At 48.8% G+C, this 12,109-nt stretch overlaps 1 protein-coding gene across 3 annotated transcripts in view; it reads left to right on the forward strand.

Annotated features, from left to right (window-relative positions):
* SOGA1 (suppressor of glucose, autophagy associated 1) overlaps positions 1-12,109 on the forward strand; it is an 87,673-nt gene that overhangs the window by 34,934 nt on the left and 40,630 nt on the right. The gene's annotated exons all lie outside the window — the stretch shown is intronic.

Here is a 12,109-nt window from a genome sequence, read left to right on the forward strand (position 1 = left end):
CCTGAGCATCTACTGTGTAAATTGTGTGCTGGACACTAAGGTTACGATGGTGAACAAAAGACACCCAGTTCCTGTCCTCAGGGAGCTCACGGGGTAATGAGAGAGAGTCATTCATCGAAGAACCACAGCCGCTGTGGGAGGATTAACTGAGAAAACATGCAACAATGTCAGGCATGGGGCTCAGCCCTCTGTGCCTCAGTTTCCTTACCTATAAAATGGGGCAGTGGTGCCCTGAGTCATTGTGAGGACCAACAGGAATAACGCATGTGGAGTGGCTGCAAGAGACTGCGAGGTCCTGCCGTTTGGTGTGAAGTCAGTGCGGGGGCTGAGTCTCAGGCCAGTGTCTCTCGGGTACTGGTGCTTCCTGACTGTGACCCTGAGACACAATCCTGTCTGTCTTTGTTCATGCCAGTTCCTCCCCTGGCAGACTTTCTCCTCCTGTTGTGTGTTGGGTATACAGTGTGTTATGAGCCCTGCTTGACAGTTTATCTCAAACATTTTCATGCTAACAAGGTTGCGATCGTGCCCATTTTATGGATGAGCAAACAGCCCCTGAGAGAGGAAGGGACGACCTCAAGGTCATGCAGGGCTCAGGGGGTTCTGCAGAATGCCAACTAGAAACCATCAGCCTAGGTGTCCCTTAAAGGCTGGAATGCCCCCATTCCCGGGGTCTGTGTTCCAAATGGCCTGGGGTGGCTTCTGGCCTTAGAGGCAGAGCCAGGCCTTAGCTCTCTGCCTGCTGATGAGGTATGAGGATTGTGCATTCTTCTAGGGCACACTTCTTGCTGCAGGCACTGCCTGCCTTCCTCCCCCGAGGGCGAGCCTGCCAGTGTCCCTGGACTGAGACACCACAGCCCGAGGCCAGAACATTCCTCCAGCCATCCTTCCCACTGGGCGTGTTGGTGTGATGTGCCAATGCCCTCTCAGTGTGCAGGGAGAGGAGGTGTTTGCTGCTAAGGGTGGCTAGCCCCCTCCCTTCATTCAGCTGTTGCCCCCATAGCCTGGCCCATAACACAGAGCACCATCTTCACACCGTCTTGCTGCTGCTACCCTTGATAGTGAAAAGGGGAGACAATTTCTGAAAGTATCTTGAGGTCACGGAACAAGTGATGAAACTGAGGCCCAGGAGGAACAGCTTGCCTGAGTTCACCCAGCCTCTCCTTAGCAGAGATGTGGCTGGAACCCTGAAGCCACTTCCCCTCTCTAAGTCTCAGTTTCTTTATCTGTGACATCAGGGTAAGCAAGCAAACAAACAAGCAAAGCCTGCACGGTGGCTCACACCTATAATCCCAGCACTTTGGGAGGCCAAGGTGGGCAGATATCTTGAGCCTAGCAGTTCGAGACCAGCCTGGGCAACATAGTGAAACCCTGTCTCTATAAAGAATGCAAAAATTAGCCAGGCGTGGTGGTGCCTGCCTGTAGTCCCAGCTACTTAGGAGGTGGAGGCTGCAGTGAGGTGAGATTGTACCACTGCACTCCAGCCTGGGAGATAGAGCAAGACCCTGTCTCAAAAAAAAAAAAAAAAAAAAAATTTAGCTGGGCGTGGTGGCAGGCACCTGTAATGCCAGGTACTTGGGAAGCTGAGGCAGGAGAATCTCTTGAACCCGAGAGGTGGAGGTTGCAGCGAGCCAAGATTGCACCATTGCACTCACTCCAGCCTGGGCGACAAGAGTGAAACTCTGTCTTAAATAAATAAATAAATAAATAAATAAATAAATAAATAAATAAATAAATAAATAAATAAAACAAAACAGGATAACTGTACACAGCCTATGAGATTGTTTAGAATCATTAATAAGATTATGTAACCATAGAATACTACGAAGAAGTTAGAATAAGATAGTATGGCAGTTCCGCCAGGCGCGGTGGCTCATGCTTGTAATCCCAGCACTTTGGGAGGCCAAGGCGGGCGGATCATGAGGTCAGGAGATCGAGACCACGGTGAAACCCCGTCTCTACTAAAAATACAAAAAAAAAATCAGCCAGGCGTGGTGGCGGACGCCTGTAGTCCCAGCCCAGCTACTCGGAGAGGCTGAGGCAGGAGAATGGCGTGAACCCAGGAGGCGGAGCTTGCAGTGAGCCGAGATTGCGCCACTGCACTCCAGCCTGGGCGACAGAGCAAGACTCCTTCTCAAAAAAAAAAAAAAAAAAAAAAGATAGTATGGCAGTTCCTCAAAAATTAAACATAGAACAATCGTATGATCCAGCAATCTCACTTCTAGGTATATCCCAAAAAATTGAAAGCAGAGACTCAAAGAGATATTTACACACCCATGTTCATAGCAGCATAACTCACAATAGGCAGAAGGTAGAAGCAACCCAAATGTTCATCAACAGATGAATGGATAAACAAGGTGTAAGGCCGGGCACAGTGGCTCACGCTTGTAATCCCAGCACTTTGGGAGGCCGAGGCGGGCGGATCACGAGGTCAGGAGATCGAGACCACGGTGAAACCCCGTCTCTACTAAAAATACAAAAAAAAATTAGCCGGGCGTGGTGGCGGGCGCCTGTAGTCCCAGCTACTCGGAGAGGCTGAGGCAGGAGAATGGCGTGAACCCGGGAGGCGGAGCTTGCAGTGAGCCGAGATTGCGCCACTGCACTCTAGCCTGGGCGACAGAGCGAGACTACATCTCAAAAAAAAAAAAAAAAAAAGGTGTAGTATACATGTATAATGGAAAACTATTCAACCTTAAGAAGGAATGAGGCTGGGTGTGGTGGCTCATGCTTGTAACCCCAGCATTCTGGGAGGCAGAGGTGGGCAGATTGATTGGGGCTAGGAGTTCAAGACTAGCCTGAGCAACATGGCAAAACCCTGTCTCTACAAAAAATACGAAATTTAGCCAGGCATGGTGGTGCATGCCTGTAGTCCCAGCTACTAGGGAGGTTGAGGTGGGAGGATCGCTTGAGCCCAAGAGGCTGAGGCTGCAGTGAGCTATGATGGCGCCACTGGACTCTAGCCTGGGCTATAGAGTGAGACCCTGCATCGAGAGGGAGAGGGAGAGGGGGGAGGGGGAGGGGGAGAACAGAAAAGAAAAAAAAAAAGAAAAGAAAAGACCAGCACTTTGGGAAGCCGAGGCGGGCGGATCATGAGGTCAGGAGATCAAGACCATCCTGGCTAACACGGTGAAACCCCGTCTCTACTAAAAATACAAAAAAATTAGCCAGACATGGTGGCGGGCACCTGTAGTCCCAGCTACTCTGGAGGCTGAGGCAGGAGAATGGTATGAACCCGGGAGGTGGAGCTTGCAGTGAGCTGAGATAGTGCCACCGCACTCCAGCCTGGGTGACAGAACAAGACTCCATCTCAAAGAAAAAAAAAAGGAAGAAAAGAAAGTATTTGGAATTTATTTGTGAAATTTTTAAAAGAGGTCAAGCTTGTAAAGAGCCCTTTGTGGTGCCTGGTACAGAGTAGGTGCTCAAGAAACACTGGTTCACATCCTCTGCAGCTGGTGTCAGTGAGGCTGGTCTAGCTCTCCTTACGTGCCCTGTGGTGTCTCAGGCTTGTGCACAGGAGGCGGGAGCCTGTGTTTATTATTTGCTGTTTATCCTCTCCCTCCTCCCTCTCTTTCCTGACATGGTTTCTATGGAGACGAGGGTCCCTGAGCAATTCTTCTGCCAGAGCCTCAGCCCCATCATCGAGATCTGCCGTTGCCATCCTGACAGGCTGCCGAGGCAGTGCTGTCACCCGGCTGGGAACAGGAGCCCCTGGCCTGAGCTGATGTGGTTGCCATGGAGACAGCTCTCCACTAGAGAGAAGGGAGGTGACAGGCCCTGGCCGAGGGCTGCGGTGGCACTGTTGCCCAGCTACCCTCTCTTCCAGTGTCACACCCCTCCTTGTGTTTTAGGCAGAAAGCCAATACGAGTGTTGACGTGATTTATTATGGTATAGCTGCTGTGTCTGAGCCCTCACTCTGTGCCAGGCACCACACAAGCCTTGACCACACCAGCACATTGTTTAACCCTCCAACAGCCTTCCCATGGACACAGTGTGGTTTTCTTATTTTATAGGTGCCACTGTTTGTTGGCAATTTTAAAATCATGATTTAATTCCCCTATCTTACAATTCACCATTTAAAAGTGTACAGTTCAGGCCGGGCGCAGTGGCTCACGCCTGTAATCCCAGCACTTTGGGAGGCCAAGGCGGTTGGATCACCTGAGGTCAGGAGTTCGAGACCAGCCTGACCAACATGGTGAAACCCCATCTCTACCAAAAATACAAAAATTAGCCAAGTGTGGTGGTGGGCGCCTGTAATCCCAGCTACCTGGGAGGTTGAAATAGGAGGAGAATTGCTTGAACCCGGAAGCTGGAGATTGCAGTGAGCCCACATCCCATCACTGCACTCCAGCCTGGGCAACAAAGCGAGACTCTGTCTCAAAAAAAAAAAAAAGTGTATAATTCAGACCAGGCACAGCACTTTGGGAGGCCGAGGCAGCAGGATTGCTCGAGCCCAGGAGTTTGAGACCAGCCTGGGCAATATATTGAGACCCTTGTCTCTACAAAAATTTTAAAAATTAGCTGGACATGATGACACAAGCCTGTGGTTCCAGCTACTCAAGAGGCTGAGGTGGGAGAATTGCTTGAGCCTGGGAAACGGAGGTTGCAGTGAGCCGAGATCACGCCAGTGTACTCCAGCCTGGGTGACAGAGTGAGACCCTGTCTGAAAAAAAAATAATTAAAATAAAAACAACGAAAAATAAAAGTATACAATTCAGTGATTTTTAGTATATTCATGATGTTTTGTAGCATCACCATTATCTAATCCCAGAACATTTCCATGGCCCCAAAAAGTAACCTCATGCCTGTGAACAGTCACTCCCCACTCCCCCTTTCCCTCTTGCCCCTAGCAACCACTCATCTGCTTTCTGTCTCTGGATTTGCCTGTTCTGGATGCTTCATCCAAATGAAGTCTTTGGTGACTGGCCTCTTTTACTTAGCATCAGGTTTTCAAGATTTATCCATCCATGTTGAAGAATGTAGCAGGACCTCATTCCTCTTTATGGCTGAGTAATCATCCATTGTGTGGGTATGTGACCACATTAGATTTGTCCATTTATCTGGGTTGTTTTGGCTACTATGAATAATGCTGCTGGGAACATTCATGTGCATGTTTCTAAGATTCTGTGTTAGTTCTCTTGTGAACTAACCGCAGGATGTAGACGCGACTGGGGAAAGACAAAGATAGGATTCAAACCCAGGACTCCACATCTCCCAAAGCCACACTGACTCTTCTGGTGTTGCCCCTACGCTCCTTGCCCCACCCTTGCTTTCCTAGGACCCTGTTGTGTCTTCAGAAACCTGGAAGAGGCTGCCCACTCCTGTGACTACTTCCCTTCCTGGCACAGCCTTCTCATCCGGAATTCCTACCTGGTGGGCTAGGAAGGGACTGATAGTTCAAAGCCCGGTTCTACCTTTTTTCTGGACTTGGCACTTACTTGCAGGTGACTGTAACCTTGAGGAAATGATAGAACTGCTCTAGTGCTTAGTTTATTTTATTATTGTTTTTGGGGGAGACAAGAGTCTTGCTGTGTCACTCAGGCTAGAGTATAGTGGCGTGATCATGGCTTATTGCAGCCTCAAACTTCCGGGCTCAAGAGATCCTCCCGCCTCAGCATCCCAAGTTGCTGGGACTATAGGTGCATGCCACCACACCTGGCTAATTTCGTATTTTTGAAAGAGATGGGGTCTCTCACTATGTTGCCCAGGCTGGTCTCAAACTCCTGGGCTCAAGCGATCTGCCCGCCTCAGCTTCCCAAAGTGCTGGGATTACAGGCATGAGCCATCGTACCCAGCCTAGTTTGTTTATAAAATTGGAATATTATCCCTACTTCTCAGAGGTGTTTGTGAAAATTAAACAAGACAAGCAAGTAAAGTGCTTAACACAGACTAAGGACTTATTATTTTCGTTACTGTCACAACCACTGTGAGGGCTGCGGGTCTGGAGAAGCATTTGTCTTAGTTAAATAAATACATTTCTGCTTCCTCTGGCGAGGAGCTCTCTGTCTAGAGCTGCCAGTTGCCCGGGAAAGGAGCAGCTACGTTGCCAATCTTCACGTGCAGTTGGCTCCATCTGTCCTTGTGACATTTGATTTGGGGCCAATGTTTAAAACACTTTGTTTTCTCCCCCAAGTGATCTCTCCCTAATCAAGAGCCACACAGCCTCTCTCTGTGGCCATTTCAACCACTCAGGAGGAAGAATGAATGCCTAAATCTTTGAAGTGCACCCCCAACCCCGGGTTCCTTCTAGAATCTACAGTAGGCCGGGCACAGTGGCTCACGCCTGTAATCCCAACGCTTTGGGAGGTCGAGGCGGGTGGATCACTTGGGTTCAGGAGTTCGAGACTAGCCTGGGCAACATGGCGAAATCCCATTTCTACAAAAAATTAGCCAGATGTGGTGGTGCACGCCTGTAGTCTCGGCTACTCAGGAGGCTGAGGCATGAGAATTGCTTGAACCTGGGAGGCGGAGGTTGCAGTGAGCTGAGATCATGCCACTGCACTCCAGCCTGGGTGACAGAGTGAGACCTTGTCTCAAAAAAAAAAAAAAAAAAATCTAAAGTGAATTTTGTACCTGAAGCACAGTCTGTGCTTTCAGTGAGACCTTTCCAAACATCTCCTGCAGATTTGGTGAAAATCTGCCCCACTGTTTTGGCAGAGGGTTCATTTTGTTCCTTGGAAGGTTGGCCTTTGTTTCTTGGCCAAAGTGGGGCAGGAAGGTGTTTGAGTGCAGAGGCCCCTCCAGAGCTGTGCTCAGGAAGCTCTCTCCTGGGCTGAAGGAAAGACAAGGGAGGACATAGCTCAGGCTTCTCCTAGAAGCCTGTAGACAGGGAGATGCTTGGAGGCACCACCCGGGCTGCTCAAAGACGGCCTTGTGAGTTGCTGGCGAGTGGGGAAGACCCTGTTGCATGCCAGGCCACAGAGTTTGTCCTCAGGGCTGGGCACGTCCCCAGGCCTTGCGGCTGCATTCCTGCTGGTGCCTAGGCACCGCCCTGCCCTGTCCCGCCCTCTCAAGGCCCAGAGCCAGAACATCTGCCTCTTGGGCAGAGACTGGCTTCATCCCTGGGGGCTCCACAAAGGGACTCTGACAGGCCCTGGCTTTCTTGAGGGGTGGCAGCCCCCCAGCCGCCTGGCCAGCTGCTGCCCTGCAGAGGGGAGGAAGGTCTTTGTGCACTCTGAGCCGGCCTTGTTTTCCCTCCAGAATGGCAGGGCTGTGTGGGAGCCCACATGGCTTAGATAAGGTGGGGGAAGTGTCAGTTCCCACCAGAAAAGGGTGGAACTTGTCTCCCCTGCCCCCCACCCTGCTTTCTGGTGAGATTCAAGCCACTCAGCTCATTCACACCTTTTCTCTGCCTCCTGGAAAGGTGTTTGGTGACTTCTTGGGGAAAGTATATTTTTAAAACCTTTTATAATGACTTTTCCCTTCCCTCCCCACAGGTAGTAGTACATGCTTAGCAGAAAAAGATTAGAAGATTCAAATAAGCCATAGGGAATTTCTGTGTGGGTGGGGAGGTGCATATACTTCCAATAAGTTTTTCTGTGTATACATATATGTGTTTTTAAATGTAAATGTGAATATGCTTTTTTTCTTTTTTGGAGATAAGGTCTGGCTCTGTTGCCCAGGCTGGAGTGCAGGGATGTGATCTTGGCTCAGTGTAACCTCCACCTCCCGGGCTCAAGCAGTTCTCCCACCTCAGCCTCCCTAGTAGCTAGGACTACAGACACGTGCCACAACACCCGGCTAAGAATATGCATTTTGTTTGTTTTGTTTTTGTTCTTGTTTTTGAGACAGAGTTTCTCTCTTGTTGCCCAGGCTAGAGTGCAGTGGTGTGATCTTGGCTCACTGCAACCTCCGCCTCCTGGGTTCAAGCGATCCTCCTGCCTCAGCCTCCAGAGTAGCTGGGATTACAGGCATGCACCACCACGCCCGGCTAATTATTTTTTGTATTTTTAGTAGAGACGGGGTTTCTCCATGTTGGTTAGGCTGGTCTTGAGCTCCCAACCTCAGGTGATCCACCCACTTCGGCTTCCCAAAGTGCTGGGATTATAGGCGTGAGCCACCACGTCCGGCCAGAATATGTATTTTTTATCTAAAAAAGTAATATAAACTCAGTGAAGCAAAAATTATCATTAGAAAAGCACACAGATGCATGCCTAGCATACCTCCAAGGACAAGCTGCAGCGCTCTGGTTATGTTGGTTGCCTTGGGGCAGAATAACTGGGTGACTGGGTTCACTCTATTCTTTTATGTCCTTTTTGAATGTTGAGCCATGCGACTTTGTTATCTATTCAAAAATAATAGAAATAATAAAACCCATAAATTAAAGAAGAAAGCCTTCCCTAACTGCCTCCTTCAATTCTACTCCTCAGCCTGACCCAGCATCAGCAGTGTGCTTTGTATCTTTCCAGGCCTTTCTCTAGTCTCATACAATGCAGGTTTCTATATATTTTTAAGCTCTTTTTTTTTTTTTTTTTGAGACAGAATCTTACTCTTTTGCCCAGGCTGGAGTGCAGTGGTGTGATCTCGGCTCACTGCAACCACTGCCTCATGGGTTCAACCGATTCTCCTGCCTCAGTCTCCCTAGTAGCTGGGATTACAGGCGCCTGCCACCACACCTGGCTAATTTTTGTATTTTTAGTAGAGACAGGTTTCACTATGTTGGCCAGGCTGGTCTCAAACTCCTGGCCTCAGGTGATCCACCTGCCTTGGCCTCCCCAAAAGCTGGAATTACAGGCGTGAGCCACCACACCCAGCCATGTCTTTCTTCTTTCTATGGCTGAGTAAATATTCTGTTGTGTGGATAGACCACATTTTTCTAATCCATTCTAAAGTTGGTGGACATATTTGGGTTATAGGTTTTGTTTTGCTGGTTACTTCTTTCCCCTAACAGAGTGTCTGAGAGACTTTACCATGTCAGTGAATCTCATGATCCCTTAGTCCTTTGAATGGCTTTAGGTGATCTCATTCATTCACATGTGATGCCTGACCCCTTGGTACCTGTGGAGACCCCTGGCTCTCCTCTCTGTCACTTCACTTCCTTCCTCCAGGGAGTCTGCAGTCATTGGCGGGACTCTGGTCACCTAATCCATGGCTCAGTGTTATACATGAGAAAATGGAATTTCAGGGAGAGGAAAGGGTTCGCCCAGGGATCATAAACTCAGCGTTGCAAGGGCCCCAGGGTTCAACTCCCAGCTGAGGCCACAGCCCTTCCCACTCAGCTTGTAATAGGTGGGCCTAGATCCTTCCGTAGCCTGATGGTCTGAGCCCAGAGCCCCCTGCTTGCATCCTATATGGGGTCTGCTTCTGTGTGCCCTGTCCAGGGCCCCACTGGCTGCACTTGTCTGCTGCCTCCTGGCTCTTGTGGAAGGACTTGTTTTCTGACCCATAGCCCTGTTTCCTCCTCTTCCCTTCCAGCTTTTGAAAGCTCCCAGGTCAGCACTTCTCAAATATTGGCTCCTGGCTCTTGGCACCCAGCGTCTGAAATATCAGCCTCTGCCTCCCTGCCTCATTTGCATTTCAAAAGGTCTCTTTAGGATTTGATTGGGCTCTAAGATCATCTGTACTTAAGGGTCCATCTGCAGCTCTGCTTGCCTGGCACAGAGGATCCAACCTGCACTTCAGAGTCACCTGAAAGCATTTAAAAAATACTGATGTCTCAGACCTACCTCAGACCACCAGTATTATTATTATTATTATTATTATTATTATTATCATTATTTTGAGACGGAGTCTTTCTCTGTCCCCCAGGCTGGAGTGCAGTGGCGCTATCTCGGCTCACTGCAAGCTCCGCCTCCCGGTTCACGCCATTCTCCTGCCTCAGCCTCCCGAGTAGCTGGGACTACAGGCGCCCGCCACCACGCCCGGCTAATTTTTTGTATTTTTAGTAGAGACAGGGTTTCACCGTGTTAGCCAGGATGGTCTCAATCTCCTGACCTTGTGATCTGCCCTCCTCGGCCTCCCAAAGTGCTGGGATTACAGGCTTGAGCCACTGCACCCGGCCTATTATTATTGTTATTATTTTTTGAGTAATTCTGATGTGTACCAGGTTGAGAACCACTGTGCTAGCTACAGTCTGGCACTCATCAGAGAAGACACATTTTCTTCTACCAACTCTGGAATTCAGTCGAGAGCTATGTCAAGAACTGGTCCCAGGTCAGCTGTGGGTGTGCTGTGAGACCTTGGACAAGTCCCTGCCCCTCTCTCTTGGTTTCAGAAAAATGGGACTCGGATTAGATCAGTGGCTGTCACTTTCAGGGATGGGGTGTGAGAGGTGGGGGATGGAGCAAGCATGTATCCAAATCACCTGGGGCCATTTTCAAAAATATACCAGCCCACCTTGAAAAGTCAGAGCAACCTAAGCATGGTTTTATACATACACCACCACCATGAATCACCCCTCCTCTCTTGGGAGGAAGCGCTCAATAGAATCATGCATCTAATTGAATGACTTCTTTAAACATTGAGAAACTTCAGTAATTGTTATTGTAACATTTCCTCCAATTCCCTCTGTAGGGCTTGTGCCATTTGGCATTCTTGCTAGCAATTTGTGAACCTTTTTGTTTCTCCATAGCTTCACCAATAGAATATGTCGTCAGATATTTGGATTTTTGCCAATCTGATAGGTGAGAAATGGTATCTCAGTGTAATTTTAATTTGCATTTATCTAACAGGAGTGGGGTTGAATATCTTCATGTGCCTTGATGTCTTCATGTGCCATGATCCATTTGCCTTTCTTTTCCTGTTAACTGTTTTTCATATCTCTAGCCTATTTTCCTACAGGTCTGCTGGCCTTTTAATGCTCTGTTTGTGAAACTCTTTCCATATTTAGGATATCAACCCTTTGTTGGTGTTATACATTGCAGATATTTTTTCAGAGTTTGTCATTTATGTTTTTACTTTTCTTAGGGTGTTTTTATTTCCATGCAGAATTTGCTTGTGTAATCAAATGTATCTGTTTTTTCCGCTATTGCTTCTGGATTTTAAACATCTTATTTTTTTGAGGCAGAGTCTTGCTATGTTGCCCAGGCTAGTCTCAAACTCCTCAACACAAGCAATCCTCTCACCTCAGCCTCCCAAAATACTGGGATTACAGGCGTGAGCCACTATGCCTGGCCAGCTTCTGGATTTTTGAATCACTGTTTGCCATCAGTCTCTCATGACCATTTCAAAGCCTCACGTGTAATTATGATTTGTTATATTCATTTTATTGTTGTTGTTTGTTCTTTGAGACAGGGTCTTGCTATGTTGCCCAGGCTGGTCTCAAACTCTTGGCCTCAGGCAATCCTCCTGTCTTGGCCTCCCAAAGTGTTGGGATTACAGGCATGAACTACCACATCCAGCCTCCATATTCATTTTATCCATTAGTATCCATTCTGAATTACAGTTCCTGCTAGATGTCAGTTTCATGAGGACAGGATTTTCTCTGAGATGGAGATTTGCATGCAGAGGTTTATGGAATAGTCTCCTTGGGAACAACACCACAGGGAGTGAGGCAGAGCTGGAAGCTGAATTACACCAGTGATCTCAGTCGATCCCATGGGGAGCTCTGGAGCTAGGATGGCCCTCCCTGTAGAGCTGAGGCAAGGGGTCATGGACCCGTCCCTGTATGTGGGCTCCATCCACGGATAGCACCTGCCCTTAGACAAGGTGGTTCCCCTCAACCATTGGCTGTCGCTGGGAGAGGTACTCAGCTTTGAGGTCTCAGCTCTAGGAATGAGTGTCTCAGTTCCGAAGGGAAATCTAGGCAAAGCACCACAACATCCTCCCTGGTTCACTGCTGTGTTCTCTACACCTACCTACCTGGCACATGATAGATGCTCAGGAAATCCTTTGATGAAAGACAAACGAGAACAGAAACACAGCTTTCCAAGTCTTCGCCGAGGCCAACTGGGTCACACATGGGAGCGGGCTGGAGGGGAGGAGCCCTGAGCAGGTGTTTTCAGAATCATCTTCTCCAGTGCTTCTGGCCTATTTCCCATTGCTGCTCACTGGGTGATCCTCTTACTCAGCAGTCAATGCCATCAGGGTGGGGTGGCCTGGGGACTGGGGCCTCCCTGGACCCTGGGCACTGTGACAGCTCTCTGCATGTGCCTCATCCTGTGAGCTTTCAGTCCT

Source organism: Hylobates moloch, unplaced genomic scaffold (assembly GCF_009828535.3).
Source record: "Hylobates moloch isolate HMO894 unplaced genomic scaffold, HMol_V3 SCAFFOLD_21, whole genome shotgun sequence".
In the NCBI taxonomy this organism is placed as follows: Eukaryota; Metazoa; Chordata; class Mammalia; order Primates; family Hylobatidae; genus Hylobates; species Hylobates moloch.